Below are 13,245 nucleotides of genomic sequence, written 5' to 3'. Positions count from 1 at the left end.
GAGAATATTCTGATTGGGATTTAACAGAACAGCATGCAAATGACACAGAAAGTCATAGGGATGACATGATAAGCGATGGAAACACAATTGGGGAAACAAAATGATGATGTGAGAGATGATAGTAATTTACGTCACACGAGTGTCAACTTGAACAAGAGTGTAGTCGTACCTTGTACTGGACAATGTACATTTGGTCATAATATTCAAATTGGAAAAGATTTGACTTCAGGCAGAATGACAAAGTACAAATATGATGATTTATTTATATTAATTGTTTCTTGTTAAAGAAGGGAGGTGTTGTACATAGTATTTATCAGACGTGTACATAATAGATACCTGTTAGCGTCAAACACTGTTCACACACACACTACTACTATTATGCACACAAACCCTACATGATTAGACCAATACCAATCTTTGTGTATTATGAGGTATGACTTATGTAATGTTCAATGCATATTTCAATGATGTCATTTAATGTTTCTATGGAGAAGATGTATTCGTGCTGAGGATCTGTTCGCATTTCCATCCCCTGCATGCAGACCTCATGGTTAGGCTTATGTTACTAAGGCATTAGTACTATATTCGTGGCGTTTCCTGGCATAACACGCCTCTGTGATATTTAAAGCAGATGAGTCACATTGTATACTTCAACTTTTAATAAACGATCTAGGAAAAAAGGCTTTGCCAAAATTGCCAATAGATTCTTTTCTCTATTCCCATACCCTCTGCTCCCCCTACTATACGTCATGACAACAGGATAACGCCACTTCCGCTCGACGTTGGCCAATGGGGCGACGCGCACTGAAGCCGTCACAATGCCAGAAGCATGCGGGCACCGCCCATTAGCCCCGCACCCCCTCCGCTCGCACCGGAGGGAAGAATTCAGCATTTGGTCTCCTCCCCCTCCCAGGCGAGGACTTGAGGAGCAGCCGCCGCGGCCATTCACATAGAGCGGGGCTTCCCCTCAGCAGCCAATGGCGAGCGGCCGGGGGCGGGCCGGCGGATATAGCGTGTTAGTGTGTGCGCGCCGTCCGTAGTGCGAGTAACCGAGACCCCCGTCCTCTGGTGCTATTTTTTTTTTATTTTTTAAAATTCACCGAAAGACCCGGATTGTTATCAGTATTTTGTGGATGCTTAACTAGGGGGGAAGGGTGTGGCGCTAAGCTGGAACACCAAGGAGAGCAGCGGAGAGCTCGCGGCCGCCACCATAGTGCTCACGGGCCAGAACACTTCACGGAAGACACCAGCGCGCGACTGCGGTGCCGGCGTGTACCAGGTGAGTGACGGAGGAGGGGGAAAGCGCTCGCGCCGCGCAGCCCCGAAGCCAAGTGTCAGGCGGGGGATAAAGTAAACACAGCCCCCACCCCCCCCTTGTGATGTTGTTGTCTTCCCGTAGCTCGCGACCCCCCTCCCTCTCCCCCCGAGCGGCCGGCCTCGCGCTGCCTTCTAGTGCTGCGGGGCAGGGCTCGTGCGCCTCGTTCTCACAGGAAACCTGGGGGTGTGCAGAGCCAGGGTGACCGCGTGGCCCTTTGTTTTTCTCTTTGCTTCTCAGCCCCCATCTCTGAGTTAGTCCCTGCGCCCCGCCCGGCAATATTGTGTACCCTTCCATCCGGTGTCTGACGTGTCGGCACCGTGGAGGCCGCCAGGCCCTGGTTCGGGCTGTGAAGTCTGGGGCCTGTAACTCGCATGTGCTGGCCCTGGGCTCAGTAACACGTCCGCACAGGCTGCTGCGCTGTTGACTCCAGGAGGCTGGCGGGGTGCCACCGCTTCACTTCTTTTAACCGTGAATATCGATAAATGTACGTCTCACTTGATCGGGTAACTAACTGGGTCCTCTTATTTGCAGTTGCCCATTTATAATACGGAAAATAAAACGTCAACCATATGATGGCTAGTGCTTTATAATAGCGCATATGGTACGGGACTGCCTTAACTATTTGTGTAGTTTGTCTCTTCACAGTATCTCCTTGCAGTTGTTAACATCTCTACAAATTCTCCCGAAGAAGCTTGTGTACTAGGAATCCCTTGGTGTTCTGTTTTTTTATGTGAATATGCATTTTTGACAGTACCTGGAATTAATGTGAATATATTGTAGTGGTTAAATTGGTACTCTTACGCCGCCAAGTTACCCCATATGGACTTCACACTCGAAAGGGCCTTTTTGTCGGATACTTTTCCAAATCTCAATTTGAAGGTTTTGAGGTCAACGAGGTTATTTTGCATACCCTTGAGGTATGTCTCGACATAGCTTTCGCTTACTCCCAAATAAGGGCCTGCTAGCCCTAGAAGGTACCCAACGCTCTTTCAATGTTGTGCATTCAGTCCCTGTGGACTTCTCTTCAACTGTGGCATAAACATGGGACTCGGTATTACTATGTTTGTGTACTTTGTTTTCCTCGCAACCCATGTACCCCGGCAGTATAGAGAGGATGTCACTCAGTACTGAAATCGCGAATAAATAAACGAGGTTTTTACTTGGGTGAGTTAAAACTTGCCTTCTAAACTCCTGCGTTTCCTCTGACATGGCTTCAGCTGCATGAAACCCTCCCTATCTTGTCTGTTTTTAATATAACTTTCATGTTGTGTGTTGTTTAGCTCTGGATTTCATTATGCAAATCTAAAATATTAAATTCTCCAACAGCATCCTGCGACGTCCTGTGTCGGCTACGATGGGGGTGTTCTAAATCTACCGCAAGCCCCCTGGGAGCAGCTGCCGCTTAGACTTGTTAAATGGGAACCCAAGCTCGCGTTACAAGTGTCAGTAAGCCGTGTACTCTGCCAAAGCATTCCTCGGACACTGCAGGCCTTTACTCGCGGTTAACATTGCACAACATTAATATGTCGGTGTTTCCAGTGACACCACATAGGTCATAACAGAAGTCACAAGGTCACATTCATCTTATCTAGTTATAAAGTATGTGTTGTGTTTACATCTATCTGTCCTCGCGACTCGCCATCTCTGTCCTCGCGACTCGCCTCGCGGTATCTGGATTAAATTTAAATGTTCAACCATTACCTGCTTCCGGATTTCCATCTCTACAGTATGTACTGGACTCTTCTTGCCAGTCAACATTATGCCTTTGAGCAGTTGGTCTTTACATTGATTATCCTACATAGATTCAAGTTACGTTACACTTTGTGAAACATCTGTTTACATTTGTACATATCGTGTAATCGAGTAACAATCCCCGTTGTAATACATTTTTTTTTTCTTGCTACGTATTATGTCCTCTGGGTGGGTAAAGTGCACTGCCACTGGCCTTGTCTCCATTTACATTAAACTGCTAATAAGTAATTTGACGAGTTTGTGTTTGTGGCTAATGCTAGTCTGTTATTTCCGACGTAGCTTCTGGAGTTTAGGTCATTGCAGCGAGAGCGCTTTTTTACCCGAATTGCTCTCTAAAAGTAAAATGTCACAGTGCACAAGATCATGTTTAAGAAAAAGTTGGTGCTCAGAAATAACCTCCTTACTACATGTTTGTGAAGTCTTTGGCAGTAGCGCACAATAAAATGAATAGACCTTAACTTTGCAAATGATTGGCAATATACATTTCAAATGATTACAGTTTTAGGAACCGTCTCATTTGCATTCTCTTTAAAGCTCTGTACTAGTAAACGTTGCTTTTGGCGTGTTATCCAGCTTATCGTATGCATTTACTGGTCGTCAGCTTGGTAGTTTTCCTATGTGCATTTCAAGTGGTTACATGGTCTCCCCAAAAATGCAAACTTGCCAGAGTACTGTCCAATTAATGTTAATTGTATTGTAATTTCATTAATATAGTGCTTACTACCCCATGTGAGGCGTCAAAGCACTTTTTCCGCAAGTAACATGCTATTCCGGAACCCATAAAGGATTAGTGGTGAGTTAGTATAGGGAACTATGAAATTAATTTGAGTGGTGGACATGTTAGTCTGGATGTAGAGGTTTATTTTTCTTAATTTATTTTGAAGTTAATAGCAGTACTAGGGGTTTGGAATGAGTTACGGGGAGGTGGAGGGTGTTGGGTTCACAAAACTCAGAGGGACACACTTCTCACTTCATAACGTAACTCTCAGACAAGACAAACGTACAACACAACCCTACTCATCTGACAAAACTCTGACGAGCAGACACACAGCACAACCCACCTACCTCCTAACGCAACCCCAGACGAGACCAGTGCAAAAACAGTTGATGGCTAGAATGCAGAACAATGTCATACATTCATCCCAGTACAGAGATCTAGGCCTAAATCCATCGTTTTGTTTGCTCACCATGCTGTTCCAGTTTGAACCCAGCCATATGCAAATCAGTCTTGACCCTTTGCCTCATGGGAACAGTCCAGTCCAAACTGCCAAGCCAGGTCCTCCCTGGACTGCAAACAAGCTTCCTAGGACTGGTTTCGGGGTATCACCCTTCTTCAGTCAGGATAGCTTGATTCCAGTAGCATGGAGAGCATGGGTCCCACGTCTGGGCATACCCTTCCCACTCAGGGTGACAAATGCAAAATCAACAGTTGATGGATAGAATGCAGAACAATGTCATACATTCACCCCAGTACAGAGACCTGGGCCTAAATCCGTTGTTTTTTTTGATCACCATGCCGTTCCAGTTTGAACCCAGCCAAGGATGCTTGTTTCTGGTCCAGGGAGGACCGGGCCTGGCAGTTCGGTCTGGACTGTTCCCATGGGGCACAGGGTCACGACTGATTTGCATTTGGCTGGGTCCAAACTGGGATGGCGCAGTGGGCAAAAGAACAATGGATTTAACCCAGATCTTTTGACTGGGGGGAGAATGTTTGCATTGTCAGCATTAAGTCCATCAATTGTTTGCTGTAACACTTTTCACCCAAGACGAGATCAGCACACAACCCCACTCACTTGGCAACATCCATATCAGACAAGTGCACAACACAACCCCACTCGCCTCTTATCCCCCAGAATAGACCAGACTACAACTCCCTTCCTGGTATAACCCCAGACGAGAAAAGTAAACCGCAGAACCCCAGACGAGACAAACGCACAACACAAACCCACTCACCTGCTGCCACAACCCTCAGGCGAGAATCACACAACTCAACCTCTCACACCCTGATCTAACTTCCAGGCGAGATTAAAGCTCACAAAACATCCCCCTTTACTTCTTCAAACAACCCAGATGAGAGAGAATCACAGGCCCGCTCACCACCTGAGAAACAATCGCACAACTTCACTCCTCTCCTGATACAATCCAGACAAGCACTCATGACCCCACTCGCCTCCTGCCACAACCGCCAGAAGATCCTAAAGCACACAACCACATCCTCCTTATGAAAACCCCAGACGAGACCAGCACACAACATAAACCCACCCGTCTCCTGAAAACCCCACTCATCTCATAACTCCCAGACGAGACAAGCCCACAACGCCACTCACCCCTCACTAGGCTAGACAAGGACACACCACTCACCGCATGACAACCCCAGACGAGACGAGACAAGCACACACCACTCCACTCGCCTCCTGACTCAACCCCCAGAGTAGAGCAGCACACAGCACAACCCACTCGTCTCCTGACAACGTTTGGACGAGGTAAGCATACACCACAACCCCACTGACCCCTCACCCAAACACCAGGCTAGAATGGAACACACTCCACTCATCTCACCCCCACTCCCTTCCTACACGACTCCCAGGTTAGAGGAAAGAACATTACAGGACCCTCTACTCCCCACAACTCCTGACCTCCCAGGCTTGACAAGAGCGCGCACACACCCTGACACATCTTCCTCAGAGACTGAACCACACAGCACCCACCTCGTGTCATGACCCCACCCACCCCTGACCCATCTCTCAGGCAAGATAAGAGACGCAACACGACCCCACACTCCTCCTGATCTGGCTAGATAATAACACACCAAAACCCTATGCGCATTTTGACCCTGCTCCAGGCGCTAAGCTGCCCGGTGTCCCCTCTCAACACTGGCCTCCTAGGGGTAAACTGGACTCTCCAGAGACTGGCCTTCTCGCAATTCAATTAATGTTAATCAACTTGGCAGGTTGAAATTGTGTGGGATAGCGTACTGAGAACGAGTCTATTTGGACTGCCTATAGTATGGCAAGAGCAACGCGATCTATAGTAAAGTGCCTTGTATGTGTCTTTTTATCTGCATCTGTCTTTCACTTAGTATCGCCAAGCTAATTTTTCTGTCTACATCTGGAAATGTTATGTCTTGTCACATGGTGAAACCATTTTAGTCGAAGACTAACTGGCAAACAGTGAAACACGTTGTCTTATGAGCTTCAGTTGGGGATAACTTTGTTCTTTTATATTGGTAGGTGTCCCTACTTTAAATATTACTTTCAGAGCTTTAAAATAGGTGTTGTTGCACCATTCTTGGAGGTTTTGTCCCGAATGTATGAACAGACTTAGAATTTTCAGTATTGCACAATACCCAGTTGCAAAACTAGGTGGTAGCCTTTCCATGACTCGCGCTGAACTCTTTATTGCTTGGGTTTATTATCAAATATGTCCACTAAGCCGCCTAGATCATCCACTTCATTTTTTAGTGACCTTTTTTTTTCTATACATTGAGACACTGGGTTACTCTGCGTAGGTGAGAGTTCTTGGGCTAGCCTGCATCATGTGGGGGTAAGAATTGTGGATCAGCAGTGCATCGATTATCCATGGTGAGGCATTGGAGTGGCTTACACCAGCAAGTAATCGGTTGAGAGCTGGAGATACAGACTGAGTGGTTTGGTTTGTGGTATTAAGATTATTATTGAGGTAGCTGAGAATATGATTTGAGGGTCAAATGCAGCTGGAGCAGACACAGTTCTATTACCGTTTCATAGGGGGCAGCAGCTAGCTAGCCTTACTTGGAAGGGGTTGTGGTTCCAACATTCTTGGTGCATGTGCCTAGAAGACGGTCTATTGTCTGATTTGAGTGATATTCAGTCTGATACTGCTCGTTTCGATTTTAATAAGTGCCCCTACCCCTCGAAATACCGTTTTTTTTTTGTTTTTTTTTTGAGGTAGGTGAATGTTGCATCATCTACTAGGCAGTGCACAATTGGTAGCGTGCGTTCAGTCACACTTGGAACAGTTATATTTTCATCTGTCTGCAGAACTGTAAATGCTCCTGCATGTTCTAAGTCGGGTCCTGTAACAAGTTACAGAGCTTGGTTGCTTGTACTGAGAAAGTATAAAGTGGCAGAAAATTGTTGTTAGCTCTGTACTTAGTGTTTAAGTAGAGTTCATTCACACACAAACGCACTCAAACAAGTTTGGGGAGCAAGGGTCTCTGATATATTTAGCTCCTCTCCCACGGCATTGTCTGATCAAATGTCAGACACCTATGTTTTAAGTCAACGGTTCTTGTAATTCTATCTGTACCACTTTATTTTATTTAAACTGATTAGAAGAAACTAATAGTGTTAGATATAAACTTGTATAAAGGTCTTTAAAGTGGGGAGAGTCCTTAAAAATAGGTGCGTCAGTTCAATCACCTAGTGTTAACACTGTGTTTAGCACGTTATTTGGATCTCTAATTTCTAGAAAGATACGGGTAGAGATGGCTAGAGCCAATAATCACTTGTATTGTTAGGAGCAACTGAAGACTTGCATCTTATGTCTTTTTTTAAACTTAAGACAATAACTGATATAGGAAAAGGTTAAAACTAAGATTTGGAGAGTAACACAACTTCATTAAAAAGTCAAAGCAGACATGTTTGCTCTTTTCTACTTTAACCATGTGGACAATATTAGCGTACTAATTATAATTATAAAGAATTTCAGTTCCAGCAGAGTTAAACGAATGCAACTCATCTTTTCCAGTTACATTTTTAGTTTTCTTCAGTCTATAAAAGTAATTGCATTAAAATTCATAGTTAATAGTTTACACTTTTTTCAGTGCCCATTATTAACCTAATAGTAAAATTCCTTTAAGAACTGATGGGATAACAATATTTTATCTTTATTAGTTTCAGCTGAATTGATTATTCACCATCATCCAAGACACCATGAGTTTGAAATCTAAAACTGTATACGTACATAACACATTAAACAGGTATGAACATTATAACCAGAATTTTTTACTTTAAAGGTTGGCAGCATTCGATATTATCTTGAAGTGCAAATAGTTTATTTTTTAGCAACTTTTTATAACTTTTTAGGAAAGATTTTTAATGATCCAAAATAATTTCAGTATTGTATACAGTGATTTTATTGCCTAAGTTAAGCAGACTTATGCAATGATTGTAACCTCTTGTGATAACTGTTAAACATTGCAAGGAATATTGTTTTTTTTGCCACATGAGGTGCTTTGTTGGATACTGATGGCTTCCCCCTTTCCAGCAGGCACTTTGAACTTCTCTAACGGGTTTTCTCTCTACTTCAGGTCTTTAATCTCATTTGTTCAGGTTATATCACCCACTATTGCACTGATCACATTTTGCCTTTTATCTTGTGTTCTTTCAGGGATGGGCATCCATCATTTTCTGCACTGTTCCTGGCTACATCAAAAGATTACGTTTTACCTCCCTTTTATTTTCTCTTGGAGATGGTTAAAATAGTAAAGCATTATATATTTGTTTTGATCATATATACAATGTGATAATTAACTTTAGTTTTTTTCCCTTTGGATTCTGTTATTTCTCATTCCTTTATATTTGCGGTTGATTGTTAATTTCATATGTCACGTGGCCTTCCGCTCTCCATGACCTTCATTGATAAAATGTTCATTCAGAACTTTTATTTAAGCCTGGCCCGAAGAAGCTAAAGTAGGTGTTAAGTCGCAAAACGCGTGTTGGCAAATTTCTGTGTGAAAACAAGATTTAGAATTTAAAGTACATGGTCCTTTGCCTGTGACCTAGTGTCTTGAATGCTTGCATTGCCTTAAACTACAATGATTATTGCGCAGCCATAGAGCCCAAATCATGTCCATGAGACACTGAAACACATGCACACAGATGCAGTTGCAGAAGAAGGAATTCTATTTTAGATCTGAGACAGTATGAACAAACAAGTAAAACCTGCAGATTCAGTTTTAACGTGGACGACCAAGATGATTGCATGTGCTGAGGTGTACAAACAGATAATTTATGTGGCATGTGGGGGTTTAGGAGTGCTGAAGATGGATAATTTGGATCTTGGTCAGCTCTGCAGACTGTGGTGATTTTATTTGAAACGGGTTGCAAACTCTGCGCAGATGGCATATGCAGAAGTGAGTGGAGAGAAGTGGGGATAAACAAGACCTCTGAACCTAGTGACAACTCATCAGATTGAGCCTAACAGGTAGAGGATGAGAGACCTGTGACAGCGAGGGGTTGTTGCAATGAGAGGTACAAGCACCGTACCGAGAGTGCCTGGAGAACTGAAGTAACAGTGAGCTACAAACACAGATTCTCTTTGGAATGTCTGACAGGTGTATTTGTCTGCCAAAATCTTTAAAACGTGTATTTGAAAATACACGGACTTAATTCACCGGTTAAAGTTTATTGATCTAACTATAATTTGCACCTCCCCTGTGCACTGCTTCTGTCCTCGCGCGTTACATCACTCGTGACATGTTAAATGACATAATTGGCGACATCACTAACTTTATGCAATCATTGTCACACCATCCTGGAGAGTTTGTGAACTGTAAGCAGTTTAACCCGCTACACCTGATGACACATTTGTATTCGTCTTAATGGGATTGCCTTCTTTAAGACTTCTCATCGCCCACAATTTTAAGTGATAAATTGAGAGGTGAACATTTGCCAATGCAAAGGCACTTGTCTGTCCCCATGGAAAATGCTCTGTATTTAGGTAAAATATACATTACACACATTCCTGAGATGGGCATACCACCATACAGCTGTGCTTACAACATGTATGACAACCACCTATAAGTGGGACAGTCCTACGTTCTGGAAATAAACTTGCACAGCTTATAGAATCTGTCTATACCACTTTGTTACAACTATTTACCATGGGCAAGTACCTATATATCCACTGCAGATAATTTGCAGTTTACGCCAACTTTAGCTTTTTCAAATTAATTTTTTTAGAAGATGCTTTGGCTTTAAGCCACAACCTACTTTCAAATACACCCCTGCAACTCGCACGAGGCTCTCAGCCTGTACCTTGTTTAACATGGATGACGACTTCCACCCCACACATTAGTGATTTTATAAACTGTCCCCTATATAACATTAAAAATGCACAATTACGCTTGTCTCCAAGGCTTATTCAGTTTCCATTCTCTTGACCCTGCTAATAACTGGTGTTATCCCCCTTGTTATCAGTGATGTAATTTAACCCGTTCCGTGCTCATGACGGAACCACTCCGTCATGAGCCACGGGCGCCGTGTGCTCATGACGGAGTGGTTCCGTCATGCTGCGGCCGTTGGCGGCCGCTCCGCCCACGCGGCGCTAATTCCCCCACCTGTGCGGGCGATTAGCGCAGTGGGCGGAGTCGTGACGGAACCACTCCGTCACGAGCACGGCGGCACCGCAACTGCCCCCAAATCCCCCCAGCGCCGCGGCGAAGGGGTTAACACGTCATGGATAATGTAACGTGAGGTAATAAGCAGTGCCTGGCAGGGCGCAAGTTACAATTAGCTCAGTAAACTAACAGGTGAATGTAAGTTGTTTTTTAAATTTATTTTTGTGTGTTTTTGTCGCCTGACCAAACTCCACAGCTGTCACCAGAGAATTATGTGAGAACCACAAGGAGAGGGGCTTTGGCTTTTCCACGTGTTGAGCCAGGAGTACATGTTTTGATTGGGTAAAAGTTGGGTACTTTCACAAAATTGCTTGCGCTCCACGCAGTTGTGATCATTTCTTTATATTTTCCACCTGCCTTAGCGTGAACTTTCAGGAGCACACGCATGCCATTGTAATTCAATTAAAGGGTCTTGGATAACTAGATCACTTATCGGGTTTTCTCTGGCAGCATCACAGGTAGGAGGAGGCAGTCATTAACGTGCACTGTTTTTTATTTTTTTATTTTTTATTTTGTTTTAATCTGGACTGACTGTGCATTCATAATCATGAACTATTGGCATTGCCAATGCTTTGTTACCTTATTTCAGTTGCTGTATATAATGTCACTTCAACCTTTGTGTGTGGTTTAAAAAAAAAAAAAACCTTTATAGGAAAAAGCCACCAAAATGTTAGTTTTAAAACGAGGGAGCTGTTCAGGGACTGAATAGATGGGTAGGCTGAGTAAATGGATGCGGCAAGGGGATGCTGTACTTATGCAGACTTCGGTCCTGAACTATTTTCAGACCCTCTATAAACATTCCTCAAACTTAAAAACCTCATGTCCCCATTTTTTTTTAAAACTCTGGCTTCATGCCTCCATTAACACTTGAATGTTTATTTAATTTAGCCTGCCCTTTTGGACATGCTCTAAATTTAACAGCTCCTATTCCAACAATATGGTATTTAGAAGTGCTGCACGTTTGTATTGAAAAGAAAATGTTAGTGATAGTTGTTAAGTACAACTCTGTGGTGAAGCTGCAGCTCATTATTAAGGAATTATCCGACATGTTGCTGGTATTGGAAGTCATTATATATATATATATATATATATATATATATATATATATATATCCAAGAAAGAAGTGACTCAAACAGATAGATTCACCAAAGAACAAAAATATATTTCCACTACAACGTTTCAGCTTCCGCCTTCCTCAGGTAGTACAAGATGGTTTGCTCTGTGGCTGCACAGATGACAGCTGAATTTTCAAAAAGCATCATGAGTGAAGATTCCATTTGGAATGTGGAATCAATGCAGTCCAGAGAGCTCTTGAGATATGCAGTAATCAGGTTGTGTTGTCAGTAATGTTCAGTCCATCTGGATGCAGTGATTTTAAACGGTACATCCAGAAGTTTTCCCTGGAGTCCAGTAGTTCTTCCTTTGAAACATGTTCCACGGGGAAAATCTTCAAATCTGATAGTGAATGATCCACAAGGTTAAAATGATTGGCTACAGGCTGGTCAATTTTCTTATTAATTATTGCAGATTTGTGGTTCCTGAATCGTGTACGGAGGTCATTCACTGTTTGGCCTACATATTGCTTTTTACAGCTTTGTCGTTGGCACTGAATCACATAAATAATGCATGTTGAGCGACATGTAAGATGCTGCCTTATTGCATAGGTCCTTCTCGTAACAGAACTAGTTGCAGATGATGTTTGTAAAAGATATTCACACGTGATGCACCTTTTAGAGTCACAGCAATGAACCCCTGCATTTGTTACAGCTTGCTTGAGTTCAGCTCTCACAATAAGAGATCGTAAGTTTGGAGCTCTGCGGTAAGCAATGACTGGTGGTTTTGGAAAAACCTTTTGCAATTTTTCACAAGTGGACAGTAAGGGAAATGTTTTTTGCATTATATTTCTGTAGTTAGGAGCTGATGGATGATAGTCCACTACAAATGGAGTTCTGTCACTTTTGTTTCTGCCGTTGGTATTCGAAATAAGTGCTTCTCTGGGTATCTGCAAAGACTTGTCAATTTGTTGCTGTATGATATGCAGAGGATAGCCTCGCCTTTTAAATAATGTAGCAAGCTCCTGTAGATGGTCTTTACAGGTTTCCTCATTGCTGCAGATGCGTCTTATTCTGAGTGCTTGGCTGTAGATGATGCTCAGTTTAGTGTGGTGTGGGTGACATGAAGTCCAGTTTAGATACAAATGAGCATCTGTAGGCTTGTGGTACAGATCAGTTGTAATTTTGTGTTCATGAATGGTGAGTAGCACATCCAGAAAAGGGAGATGAGGATTCTGTTTAGTATTGCTGCTGGTAAATTTGATGGTAGGATGGATATTGTTGATATAAGCTGTAAATTGTTCCAATGTTCTACTTCCGGAATTCCATATTATAAATATGTCATCAATGTATCGTAGCCATACCAGTGGTTTGATGCTGGAAGTAGCAAGTATACAGTTCTCTAGTTTGCCCATGAAGATATTTGCATAGGATGGAGCCATCCGAGTACCCATGGAAGTCCCTTGTATCTGCAGATAGTGTTTTCCATTGAATGTAAAATTGTTGGATTTAAGGATAACTCTTGCAAAGTTGGTAAGCACATTTGTTGATGGCTTTTTCACAGTTCTTTTATTAAGAGCTTCAGATAATGCCATAAGCCCATCCTCATGTGGTATATTGGTGTATAATGATGTAACATCAAATGTAGCCAGAAGAGTATCATCATCAAATGTGTAGGTTTGGTTTAATTTTTCAATAATCTGAAGGAAGTGACTGGTATCTTTAACAAATGATGGAAGTTC

General features: G+C 42.9%; 1 protein-coding gene across 3 annotated transcripts in view; it reads left to right on the top strand.

The window, feature by feature from the left end:
• Window positions 1-948: 948 nt before the first annotated feature.
• PAIP2B (poly(A) binding protein interacting protein 2B) overlaps window positions 949-13,245 on the top strand; it is a 58,582-nt gene continuing 46,285 nt past the window's right edge. The window contains exon 1 of one of the 3 annotated variants that reach the window (XM_085642712.1): window positions 949-1,279. The gene's annotated coding sequence lies outside the window, so the exon portion shown is untranslated. Of the gene's footprint in view, window positions 1,280-1,652; window positions 1,803-7,949; window positions 8,031-13,245 lie in introns of those variants that run through there. The other 2 variants (XM_085642714.1, XM_085642713.1) reach the window with 2 other exon arrangements.

The sequence above is a fragment of the Triturus cristatus genome, chromosome 2_2 (assembly GCF_964204655.1).
Source record: "Triturus cristatus chromosome 2_2, aTriCri1.1, whole genome shotgun sequence".
In the NCBI taxonomy this organism is placed as follows: domain Eukaryota; kingdom Metazoa; phylum Chordata; class Amphibia; order Caudata; family Salamandridae; genus Triturus; species Triturus cristatus.
This window is presented reverse-complemented; position numbering and strand designations above follow the sequence as displayed.